This window comes from Neophocaena asiaeorientalis, unplaced genomic scaffold, assembly GCF_003031525.2.
Source record: "Neophocaena asiaeorientalis asiaeorientalis breed wild unplaced genomic scaffold, Neophocaena_asiaeorientalis_V1.1 scaffold433, whole genome shotgun sequence".
NCBI classification, from domain to species: domain Eukaryota; kingdom Metazoa; phylum Chordata; class Mammalia; order Artiodactyla; family Phocoenidae; genus Neophocaena; species Neophocaena asiaeorientalis.
The window spans coordinates 1,572,550-1,585,291 of record NW_020175040.1 but is presented as its reverse complement, the minus strand read 5'-3'; the positions used below and the strand labels follow the sequence as shown (position 1 = coordinate 1,585,291).

The window sequence follows — 12,742 nt, the reverse complement described above, 5'->3', positions numbered from 1 at the left end:
GTGAAATGAGGCAAGAGGGCCAGGCTTCCGGTTCCAACGTTGGTCCTGGGAATGTAACGTCCTGGATGGCGACCGGGGTTAATCATACTCGACTGCATATTTCAGAGTTGCTGAAACAAGCTGTCTTACCTGACGCGCGGCAAGCCACAAGCTGAGATACCGAGGTCGGCAAGCCGAGCGAGGAGACAGGAGAACAGACGCCCCGGCAGGCAAGGGGCCCGGTGGTTTCGGGATAAGGAATAAGGAAGCAGGGCGGGGTCTTCGCGTGGGCGGGCGTGGAGCAAAGTGATGGAGGCAGGGTGTGAGCCGGTGGAACTAGGCCCCCGGCCTCTGCAGGTTCAAAAGGCCGCCCCGGGGACAGCTGCGCAGGCCCAGTTGGAGGGCCGGTGGTCCTAACCGGTTTCAACCGGCTCAGCTCTAACCGGGTGCAGGTGAACCTGGGCTTCCGGACACTGTTAGGCTGCGTGGAGGACACGCAGGTCTTTTTGTAGCAACAATTAAAACCGCCTTGATGAGTCAAGGCAGGTTACAGGTGGAACGGATTTAACTAAGCAGTCCCTGCAGTTTCACTAAGAGACTAGACCTTACAAGTTCTCATCAGAAAAAAAGAAACTTTGTAACGATGTATGGTGACGGATTTGACTACACTTACTGTGGTGATCACTTCACAGTATATACAAATAGCGGGACACCTGAAACTAATGTCATGGTAGGTGTCAGTTATATCTCAGTGTTTAAAACGTCAGCCCCTTTTTGTGAAACAAACACCGAGTAAGCTAGCAATAGAAGGAAACTGCCTCAACATACTAAAACCCACATATGAAAACCCCACAGTCATACTCGCGGCTAAAGACTGAAAGCCTTTTCCCTAAGGTCAGGAACAAGACAAGGGCGCCCCCTTCCATCACCACGTTCCGCAGAGCACCGGCAGCTCTATCCAGGACACTTACGGCAAATCAGAAATAAAAGGCCTCCAAATTGGAAGGGAAGACGTAAAAGTATCTTTGTTCACAGATGGCACAGTCTTGTATGTAGAAAACCCTGAAGAGTCCACAATATAACTAGAGATGATAAACTACTTCAGCAACATCGCAGAATACAAAAATCAACACACAAAAATCAGCTGCATTTCTATATGCTAACAATAAACAATCTAAAAAAATTAAGAAAATAATTCCATTTACGATAGCGTCAAAATTAATAAAATAGGGCTTCCTTGGTGGCGCAGCGGTTGAGAGTCCACCTGCCGATGCAGGAGACGCGGGTTCGTGCCCCGGTCCGGGAAGATCCCACACGCCGCGGAGCGGCTGGGCCCATGAGCCATGGCCGCTGAGCCTGCACGTCTGGAGCCTGTGCTCCGCAATGCGACAGGCCACAGCGGTACCGCAAAAATAAATAAATAAATAAAAATGGTCAAAAGACTTGTATATCTGTCCAAAGAAGATACACAGGTGGCCAAGAAGAACATGAAAAGATGCTCAATGTCACTAGGCATTTGGGAAATGCAAATCAAAGCCACCTTACACCCAGTAGTATGCCTATTACTCAAAACAAAACAAAGGGACTTCCCTGGTGGTGCAGTGGTTAAGAATCCGCCTGCCAATGCAGGGGACACGGGTTCAAGTCCTGGTCCAGGAAGATCCCACATGCCCTGGAGCAACTAAGCCCGTGCGCCACAACTACTGAGCCTGTGCTCTAGAACCCGCAAGCCACAACAACTGAAGCCCATGCACCTAGAGCTCGTGCTCTGCAACAAGAGAAGCCTCCGCAGTGAGAAGCCCATGCACCGCAACCAAGAGGAGCCCCTGCTCGCCACAACTAGAGAAAGCCCGCGCGCAGCAACGAAGACCCAATGCAACCAAAACAAAACAAAAGAAACAAACCCAAAAAAACAGAAAATGAGTGTTCCCAAGGATGTGGAGAAATTGGAACCTTTGTGCACATGGAAATAATGTAAAATGGTGTGCCTGTGTGGAAAATAGTTTGGTCATTCCTAAAAAATTTAAATGTAGCGTTACCATATGAGCCAGCAATTCCACTCCTATGTATCTACCCAAAAGAATTGAAAGCTGGGACTCAGAGAGATGGTCGTATAGCAAGTTCATAGCAGCATTATTTGCAATAGCTATAAGGTGGAAACAACCCAAGTGTCCATCAACAGATGATGGGTAAACAAAATGTGCTTTATATATGTATAATGGAATACTATTCAGCCACAAAAATGGAACGAATTCGGAATAATGCTGCAACATGGATGAACCTTGAAGCCATTTTGCTAAGTAAAATAAGCCTGACATAGGAAAATAAATATTGTATGACTTCACTTAGATGAAGGCACTAGAATAGGAAAAATCCTATCAACCGAAAATAGAATAGATGTTGTGGGCAGTGGGGGAACGGAGAGTTACTCTTTCGTTGGTACAGAGCTTCTGTTAGCAATGACGGAAGAGTTCTGGAAATGAACAGTGGTGATGGTTCACTACGCTGTGAGTAGATGTCATGACACTGAATTGTACACTTAAAAACGGTTAAAGTGGTAAAAAAGTTTGTTACGTGCATTTCATTTTTGTGTTTAAAAAGGGGGGGGAAGGAAACTGCCAAGCTAAAGAAGTCAAAGGCAGTGCCTGCAGCTTACGAAACCCGAAAAGAGGGCTCAGCCTCACAGAACCCCAGGGGCCCCTGCCTCTGCCCGCAAACATCCTCCATCCTCTGTGATGTCCCTGCGCGAGGTGCCCTTTCAGCAGGAGCGCCCGTGCGTGGGCAAAGCCACACCGCACACGAGACAGCTCGGCCAGCTCGACTTCTGCTGCCGCTCCCCCGTGTATATAGAGAACACGAGCTTCTTCCGAGGTGTGGGAGGCCGCAGTGGTGTGGGGCTAATTTCTTTGGTCATCAAGCCCTAAAAGAGCCAGTGGGCAAGGCCTGCCAGCCCCACTACCTGAAGGAGGTGGAAGCGGAGGGGGCCAAAGAACACCCCGTCAGGCACCCCTCCCTCCCCCAAGAAAGGCCCCAGACTCAGATTGCCGCCCACTCCCCCCCACTTGGAGTGGCTCTCACCCACCCGGCATCCCGGAAGTTGGGAAGCCTGCCCCTGGACCACAGGGAGCCCCAGGGCTCACCTGCTCCCGCTGGGGGCAGGGCAGCGTTTCCACTGCCCCGAGGCAGGCATTCTTTCTCTGGTAATGCCCCCATCCTCCCCCGGAAATCCTAGTACCCGTCAATTATATCCCAATAACACTGGAAGAAAAAAATCCTCATGCCTGGGCTCTACCTTTGGCACTGTGGATTTCACTGTCCTGGGAGAAGGCGCTGGGAGTTTTTAGAGCTCACGAGGTGATCTGAGCGTGCAGCCAGGCTGAGAACCACTCTTCTGGATTGTGACCAGTCAGCAGAGGCCGTGGCCCAAGGCTCCTTAGGGAACTAGGAAAGGAGCCGGCGTCACCGCGGTCATCGCGTTCCAGTGTCCGTGGTCCTGCAAGATGATGGGTTGGCAGCAGACAAGTATTAGAGGGCACAGCAGTTGGTTTCTACTTCTGTTTTGTACGTTTCCGGAAAGGGGAAGAGAGAAACCCCCTTCCCTTCTCAGTCAAGGCCTGAAGCCCGAGGAACTACCGTCACACGCCCCTCACTGTGCGCAGGAACCGTCCCCCTGGGAAGTCACACCTGGACCTGGAGGCGCCCAGGGCTCCCCGGAGCAACAGGGCCCCTGAGCTGCCCGCTGGGGCCCCAGAGCAGGGCGCTGGCTTATGCACAAGTGCACATCGCTGGTTAGCACATAAACCATCCGGAAAGGGGCCAGGAACGAGGTGCAGATTTTCAGGGCTCAGTTTGGGAATCTCAGTACTGCGCGGATGCTGCCAGAAGCTGCCTTGGAAGCCAAGCTGCTGTGCTGCTCTTTCCACGCTGACCTCTAGGTCCAGGGGGTGGGAGGGGCTTTTGAGAAAGTCGGCTCACAAGTCTGGGGCCAAACTCAAAGCGGGAAGAGTGCACCCTGCGGCTGGCCTGGCACCTGGTGCTGAGAGGCCCAGAGACCCCCACCTCCCTCTCCATCTCCTTCTAGACTGGTTGCAGGATCAGTTTGGTAAAGAATCTTTGGGCAGCCCTTGCTCCTCAGGGAGAAGCAGGTGAGGGAGCTGGGCCAGGCAGGGCGCCACCCTGAGGAGCCCCCAGCCGGCCAGTAACACGGAGGGATCTCTGGGGCTCAGGCACATGCAAAGAACAGTGTCCAGGGGGTCTGCACACAGCAGGCTTAAGTGGAGTTTTCATAAGATCACGGGCAGACAGGGCTGAATCTGCGCTGAAGTCCAGGCTAGCAAGCCAGGCAGGCCAACCCTGAGCTGCAGACGTGCCTTGTCTTACTTCTTACAATTTTTTCTTTAATCTAAATTTTTTTTTAATTTAATTTATTTTTGGCTGTGTTGGGTCTTCGTTGCTGCGCATGGGCTTTCTCTAGTTGCGGCGAGCGGGGGCTACTCTTCATTGTGGTGCGCGGGCTTCTCATTGCAGTGGCTTCTCTCATGGCAGAGCACGGGCTCTAGGTGTGCGGGCTTCAGTAGTTGCAGCACGTGGGCTCAGTAGTTGTGGCTCGCGGGCTCTAGAGCGCTGGCTCAATAGTGGTGGCGCACGGGCTCAGCTGTTCCACGGCATGTGGGATCTTCCTGGGCCAGGGCTCGAACCCGTGTCCCCCGCACTGGCTGGCAGATTCTTAACCACTGTGCCACCAGGGAAGTCTTTTAATCTGAATTTTGTATAATGTTGAGAGAAGAAGAGATTATAGACTAAAAAATATCGTTTTGCCACTTGTCTCCAGAGTATCCTGCAGCCCGGGGCCTGCCTTCTACCTGGCATAGCAGCGGGGGCTGGGCTCATTGCCCCCTTATGGGCGCACCGTGCCCCTCAGGTCACCAGTCCCTCGCAAACCATCTCATTCATTGATATTTTCTACCTGGCCAGGTAGGCCTGGAAGTCTGTGAACCCCGGGACAGATAAAATTCATGCTTTTGTCTTCTGTTTTGGCTTGGACTTTGGTTTGTTTCCTGGGACAAAATCGGAATAGAAAAGCATCCCAGACAGGTGGACAAGAAAGGCACAGAGGTGTGCAGTGGGGTGGTTCCACACAAGGACAGATCTCTGGTGGTTTACCATCAGGCAAATCTGCGAAGCTCTGGTCCCCAGTGTCCGGTGTCACCACAGGGGCTGGTGGCGTGGATTCCTGACATACAAAGGCCAGCAGGTGCCGACTGTACAGGCCTTGAAGGCAGCATCGGGAGTGGCCAGTGAGGACCAGTTAAAAGGTCACTCTGGAAGCCAGCTCTAGCGGTTGGTGCAGTGGCAGGTCAGGTGTGCACCAGCGGTCACTTGGCCATATCCCGGGAGAAGTCAGCTTTCAGGTTAGCCAGTCCTCTACTGGGGCTGTGGACATCTAAAAATCTGTGCAGGGTGCGGGTCTTGGGAGGAAACCAGCAGTTGGTCTCCTTGGCGGGCGTAGACGTGGCCTAGGCTGTTCTCTGAGCCTACCAGGCAGATGTCAAAGACCAAGGTCAGCTTTGCAGAGCTTCTGCCATAGCCTGTCTGGGATCTATGGGGGCAAGCGGTCCCCACAGTGGGACGCCTTCCCTGGTGGCTGCCCGGCGGCATCGGGGGGAGTCTTGCAGCATCCTTCACAGAACCTCATCTCAGAGCCTCGTCCAGTGCAGCCCCGTGGGGAGTGACCAGAGGGATCTGTGCCCAGGGGACGAAGTCCTGGGGTCTGGCCTCGGTGCCACCCCAGGGAAACCTTAGCAAGGCCTCAGGAGGACCTGAGGCAGGAAAGCTCCAGTGCAGGTCCTGGACCAGCAACAGTACCCAGGGGTCCAAGCTCTCCAGGCTTTGGGTCAATTCCTTTTCCCAAACCTGCCCCAGCATCGACCCTTTGTTAAACGAGAGACTCCCCCCGCCCCGCCCCTTCCTGGGCTTGTCGAGAAGGGGGTCTGGGGGTCCCCGTGTTGACATGCGTCTCCGGGCTTGAGGATCCGCGCTTCTGGTCCCCGGAGCCGCGCAGCCGGTGGGCTGTTGGGAGGCTGGCAAGCGGTCTCCATGGAGACGGGGCGGGGCGCGCGCCCAACGCCCGCAGGCCGAGCGCAGTTACCTGCCGGGCAGTCCAGCCGCACGGGCGGGGCGGGAGGGAGGCGAGCGCGGAAGGGCCGGGGACGCGGGTGAGACCACGCGGCGCGCCCCTTAAGCCCGGAGGGGACTTGGGCAGCCGAAAACGCAGAAGCTGGGCGCCGGCTCCCGCTCCCCCTGACGCAGAGACGAGCATCCTTCCCGAGCATCCCGGGGACCCTTTCCGCTCAGTCCCCTCCACAGCGATTGACCCCGGCCGTGGTCGTTACTCACCCTAAGGGTGAAGACTGTCCTTCCCGAGAACTGTCCCCGCTCCCCACACAGAAAGCTGCCCCAAGGCCCCAAGCTCTCTCCCGTTTGAAATGCTAGTTCCTCCACTGGAGCCAACTGCTCACTTGTCGAAGGCCTAGGGTCTGGGGGAGGGCAGGGGAAGGTGCTGTCTTGGAGCTAACCCCCAGGCTCTCCAGGCGAGCAGTTTAATACCTTGGGCAGAAAAAACGGGCCGAATCTCTGTACTCCCTGTGAGGGCCCTTTCTCTGTCACTTATTCAAACAAGTGTTTATTGAGCATCTACTGTATGCTAAGTACAGAGAATTCGGTGACCCACACACCAGACAAGCTGACTCCCGGTGGGGAGGAGAGACTAGGCTATAAATGCGAAAGCTCAAATAGTGATAAGCCCTTTAAAGAAAAACTTGTCAAAGTGATGGGGAAAGATGGGGGTGGGTGGCCCTACTTCAGACGGGGTGTTTAGGGAAGGCTTCCCTGAGGTGTTATTCACCTGACTGGCAAGAAGGAATAGGGCCTGAGAGTCCAAGGAGGAGGGAACAGCAGCACAAAGACACCGCGTGGGGTGGGCCGGCTATCCAGGGCAGGGACAGGAAGGCAAGCCGCATAAGGCCGTGGAGAGATGTCTGTATTTTATCTTAAGTGTGATGGGAAGCCGCCCGCGTGTTTGAGGGGTGGGCAGCATCTGATGGGGTCCAATGGGGGCTTTGAGAAAACCTTGGCCTCTGTGAAGATGTGGCAACTGGGAGATCCACTCTGAGGCTTTCTCAGTCTTCTGGGGCAGATGGCGCCTAACAGGCAGGTCCAGAGTGAGCTTAGATGCCTCAAGACTGCTTGGGCCTCCTCCGGCTGCCCTTCCGCCGTTCCCTGGCTCCGGGGCCTGGCCCGGATGGAAAGACTTCTGCACCCAAACCAGGCTGGAGCTTGGTGAACACCTGTCCTCATCCTGGGACCTAGCCTTGGCCTTGCTGCCCCTCCCCCGGCCCTGGCTAACTGGACAGATGAAGTGTCAGGAAGGGCAAGAGCCCTGCACTAGGAATCAGACTCGGGGCGCAATCCAGTGGCACCGTGTGAGCCCTGCGTCTTCTCTGGACCTCAGCTTCTGCATGTAAGGTGGGGACAGGGCAGACAGGACACAAGACAGGGTCGAAGGGTCTTCCCCACTGGATCCATCGACGGTCCCAAAGCGTTCAGGAATTAATATCTGATTAGAGGGAAATAAAGTAAGGGAACTCATTTTTGGAGAGCCGTTTATGTCGAGCTCTAGACTAGGTGTTGGTTTGGTGGCTTTTGTTTCCCCCTTTCACAAATATAATTCTGAGTCCTGACGGACCTAACTCCTGAGTTTGAAGTTAGATTCCTTTCTAGATTCTCATCATTCAATGCTACACAAGACAGACAAGCTCTTGGGGGTGGGGGATAGACGCTAAAACAAAAGATACTTTAGCTACAGAAAACTTACGAGAAAAGGAACGAGGATGACAGGACTGAAGGAGCCGATGGAAGTCAAACCAGGGGTGGGAAGTGGGCTCTGGGAGGGAGGCCGCGGGGAGGGCAGGGGCGCCAGGACATAAGGTCTGAAGAGGTCAGCAGCCCCGAGTGCTGCAGGACGGTCGGGGAGCCCTGGAGGGTCCTGAGCAGGGAGGGCGGGGGCCCGGGCTGGGGGGTGGCAGCCCGCCCCGGACAACGGCAGTTAGGGAGTGGAGTCCCAGCCTCTCAGGGCAGCTGTGTGAGTTGTTCTTGACCAGGAGAGAATGTCGGGATCACCAGTCACACTGACATGAGCATCTGCGAGCCTCGCAGGCCCCGCGGGCTCTCGGCTCGGCCCTGGGACCGCGCAGACTCGCACTGGGACAGGAAGCCCGCCAGAGTTCGACTCCCATCTCATTCATTCAACGAATATTTATTGAGGACCTACTACGTGCCAGGCCTCATGCAGCATGGGTTGATCGGGTCCCTGCTCTCCTGGGGGTGGCAGGTATGAGAAAGCGAGAGGTGGGGTAAGACCAAGTGCTAGAAATTGGGGTGGGGGGGCCGCCTTGAAATGAGGTAAACAGCAAATGCTCTGCCATCTCTTCCTGGCCAGGGGTCACTGGGGACCTTACCCAGTCTCTCCTGGGTCCCGGTTTTCCACCGCAGGCAGAAACGCAGCCCCGGCCGCATGGGATGGGTGGATGCCCGGCACCTGGGCCCAGGCTGCTCTCGCCCCCTGTAGGGCTTTGCGGGTCCCCCCCTCCCCGCCCTGGCCCCCACGGGAGCGTCTCCACAGCTGAGGCTGCTTGTAAGAAAGGAGATAAAGCCGAGATTCCCTTGTCGGCGCCTCTGCCCCGCAGGGCGACGCTGGAAGATGGTTTCTCTCTTTGTAGCATTTTGTCCTGGTCGCTGGGGCCCCTCCCCAAATGGTCTCTCCATCGCAAACCGGCCCAGGCTCCTCGGGCCTCAAACCCCGGGCCTTCTGGAGAAGAGATGTCAAGCTCTACCACAGCCCCAGGCTGGAAGACAAGTCTGGCCTCGCCCACTGGGCCGGCTCCCTCCCCGGGGGCACTGGAGCGGGCAGCCTGGGTCCCAGGAGACCCCTGCCCTGCCCGCGTCTCCTGGGCCAGGAGAGTCGCCGGCTCCCCTGTCCTTGAAACAAGGGCCCAAACGCCATCCAACTCCACTGCTCCCCCCAGACCTGGCCCAGCCAGGCAGAGACCCCCGCAGGGGAGGCTGGGCTGGGCAGAGGCCGAAAGGAAGGGAAGGGGAAGGTGGGGACGGCAAAGCCAGGCTGTGAGGGGGGCAGGATGCCACGTCCCTTCACACCCCCAAAGGCTGGTGGCCGCGGCCCAGAAGAGATGGGGGGTCGGGAAGCCCTGAGGAGGCGGCCAGGTCACGGGGGCGGGGGGATGGCGGTGCCTGAAATGGGGCAGGAGGTGGGGACACACACAGACCAGGCTGGGTGGAGTCACAGAAGTCGGGGACGCGGGTGCGGGGAGGAGGGGCGCTCGGAGGGCTGCACGGCCGCGGGGCAGCAAGGCTTAACCCGATTGATAACAGTGAATCTGGCGGCTAGTTCTGGGCTCGTGAACAAAGGACAGTCACGGAAACACCTTAGTAACAGCCCCGCCTGCCCCGCAGGAGGACACGACCAGATGGCTGGCGCTGCAGCCGTCAGGACAGGCGACCTGGACGTGGACCCGGTGTTCAGAGTCAGCGACAGGCAGCCCTGTGCGCGCACAGCTCGCGAGCTGGGGCCAAGGGCGGAGGCTGTTTTCACTTCACATCCTTCTACTCCCGTTGGGTTTTATACCACAAATAACTTCACCAAGAAAAAACTACCCAGCACTTAAAGAAATGAAAGGAAAGAAAAGTAAAAGTCCTGGAGAAGGTCCCCAGCTCGGGCAGAAGTGGAAGAGGGAGGTGGTAGGACCCCTCCTGGAGCCGAGCCACTGTTCACATCCCAGGGTACGGGCTCCACTCTCCACGCCGCGCCTCTGATCAGCACTGCAGGCCCGTCTCTAGGATGGGGTCCTTACTCGGCACCCACGGTCCTCAGTCCCCCAGAGTGGGGGCCTCCCTCACTCTGACCCTGACACACAGCGCCAGGCAGTGGCGGGTCCTGCCGAGGTCTGGCTCCTTCCACACTGAGTAGCACCTAAGTCCCTTCTTGACAACCTGCACGTTAAGGACAGCAGCACTTGGGGGTGTCTGCAGGGGTGGTGGGCAGCCGGGGCCCCGGGGACAGGACAGGACGCCGTGGCAGCTCAGTCCCCCGTTCCACCTCCTCTAAGCGTCAGCATCTACTCGTCCGCGCCTTTGATCTCAGCCTCCCGCCTGGCGGTCCCGCCCCCGCCCCACCGCCGGCCCTGGGGGTGAGGGGCCAGAGGCCCTCACCACGTCCCCATTCAGGGCTTCACAATACACATTTGCATCTTAAAGGCAACCTCCCCACAGCCTCGTCTGGTGAATTCCCCTTTGTCTCCCCTTAAATACTGAAAAGCACTTAATGCCTCTTATTTACATTTCAAACACCAAACTGGGCCCAGCCCAGGCTAAGGCTGGAGCCAACCTCGGTTTAAAACACCTTTTGGGGAGACAAACCCTTTGGCCTCTTAACTGTTACCCCAGCAGCCCAGCCACAGCCGACTGGGCCTTTCCTACAGCAGGCTGGCGAACCCACAGCCCTCTGGGCCTCCCCGCCCGGGGCTCCTGCCCAGGCTGTCAGAAACACTCCGAGGTGGAGGTGCCTCTGTCTGCCCTTTTGTGCGTGCACCCCTTATACAGATGGCAACACTGAGACCACCCGGGGCCCAGGCAGGTGGGTCACACAGGGAGTTTGCGGGAGGGGAGCTCCTGACTCCCAGAGTCCACCTTCCTGCTGCTGCGTTGCCAAGCAGGGTGTGCCCGGGGCTGGGGGCCGGCAAGGAGCAAGGCAGACCCAGCTACGCTCTCGGAGCCCCCCAGAAATAGGCAAAACAGGGTCAGATGATCGTTAAGTGCTAAGAAGAAAATAAAGCAGGGTAACGAGACAGGAATCCCAGAGAGGCGTCTTTGCCCGGCTGGCCTGGAGGCTGCACTGAATGGGTTCTGGGTGAAAGGAGCTAGCCACACAGCAGGTGAGAAGGCCCCAAGGTGGGAGCCCCTGGTGTGTGGGAGGAACAAAAAGCCTGGAGAGGGAGGGCGGCAAGCGCGGCAGCTGGGGGAGGAGTGCACACAGGCACCTATGGGTGGGGGGAGAGGGAAGAAGAGATGAGGAGGGGCCCATGCTTTCTGCACGTTTGGGGAGAAGCAGGATTGCAAGAGAAAATGGGGAGTTTTTGTTTCAGCGATGACACAGAAGAGACGCTTTTTAGACATCCCAGGGGAAGCGGTGGGCAGTTCGCGGCGTCTGTTACTCGGGAGAGAGACAGAAATGGGCGTCACCAATGTATGGATGGTGTTTGGAGCCCCAGGACTGGAGGAGCCTGCCTAGGGAGCGTGCACCCGCCCAGAACATGCACCCCCGGCCCTGGGGAAGGGGTGGCCCTCTCCACCAGGCCCTGGCCAATTCCAGGTGCTCCTTTTCCCGTATTTTGGCATTTTCCCATGGGCCACGTGAGGCCTTCCCCACCTGTGACGTCCTTAGAAGGATGGCAGGGGGCTACCCGGGCGCGTTCGGTTCAAGAGGCATCCCTGAAGGCCTAGCGTCCTGGAGAACTGGGTAAAGCTGCTAACTGCCACCCAGGCCTCCGTGTCCTCACTTGTATAATGAGGTCACTGGGAGGAAATCGCCTCCCTGCCCACTCCCAAAGCCTAGAATTAGTCTCCCTGAGCCCTGGGCCCCAGGCAGCAACGCACCTCTGGGCAGGCCAAGGAGCCCAGCAGGGCCGGCCGGTGTGGACTCTTGAGCCGTGTCTGCTGCGTCCTCTCTGTGGACTGCCCTGCCTGCATGTGTCCATTCCCTGCTTTGATTCCTTCTCTCCTCCAGTTACGGCCAGGCCTCCCCCAGGGCAAGGGAGCCTCCCGGCACCCTTCACTGAACTGTTACTCAGGCCCTGCACCCTCTGCCCACTCCCCGCAACCCACCCCGGTCAAATCTTCAGATTTTTAAAAGGGAAAGCTGAAATCTGGACTGCATTTTTACTGAAATCGCCTGATTTTTAAATCCTGGAAGTCATTTAGGTCTTAGTAAAACACCAGGTGAAACAGGCAGGGTCCAGGCAGAGGGTCTCAGAGGCCGGCTCTGACGGTCAAGCAGCTTCCTGAGGGAGCTGCACTGGACAGACCGGCCCTTCTTTCTTGAAACTCTCTCCTCCTCGGCTTCCAGGACACCAGCCACGCCTGGCCGTCCCTTCCCCTCTGACCGTTCTTTCTCTGTCTCCAATGGGCAGCCTCCCTCTCCGGCCAGCCCCACGTCCTTCCTTCCCCTCCGATGACCCGGGGAGACAGCCCTCACCCCGCCTGCTCCTGCAACCAGCTCCAGATTCACATTTCCCGCGACCTGGCCCCCTCCACGGCGATGGCTGGGCAGGTTTCAGTCGGGGGTCCTTCTGGGCTATCACCCTCTGCTCTCCCTTTGACCTTTCAGAGACCCAAGCTGGAGCCCCTCGTGCCAGTCGCCCGGGGACCCTGGGCCAGCTCTCTCGTGGGCACCCCTGCTCCCACTCGACCTCAGTGCGCCCTGGTCCTCCTGGGAGGGCCGCCATGCCCACCCCCAGCACGCCCACCCTCTGCTCACTCCCAGGGCTTCTGCTCCCAGGCAGACCCCTCGGGGGCACGGGGTCTACACCTCGCTGCTTCTCACCCTGCACACATCTTCGGAACCCGAGGTCTTTGCTCAAGCCATGCAGTATCTGCAAGCTCCTTGCCACTGCTCCCCATCCCTCCCAAGGCT

At 57.4% G+C, this 12,742-nt stretch overlaps 1 long non-coding RNA gene across 1 annotated transcript in view; it reads right to left on the bottom strand.

Annotated features, from left to right (window-relative positions):
• Window positions 1–12,742, bottom strand: part of LOC112411992 (uncharacterized) — a 21,723-nt gene that overhangs the window by 8,293 nt on the left and 688 nt on the right. Inside the window, exon 2 of the long non-coding RNA XR_003005711.1 lies at window positions 3,272–3,472. This is a non-coding gene — a long non-coding RNA (uncharacterized LOC112411992). The remainder of the gene's footprint in view (window positions 1–3,271; window positions 3,473–12,742) is intronic.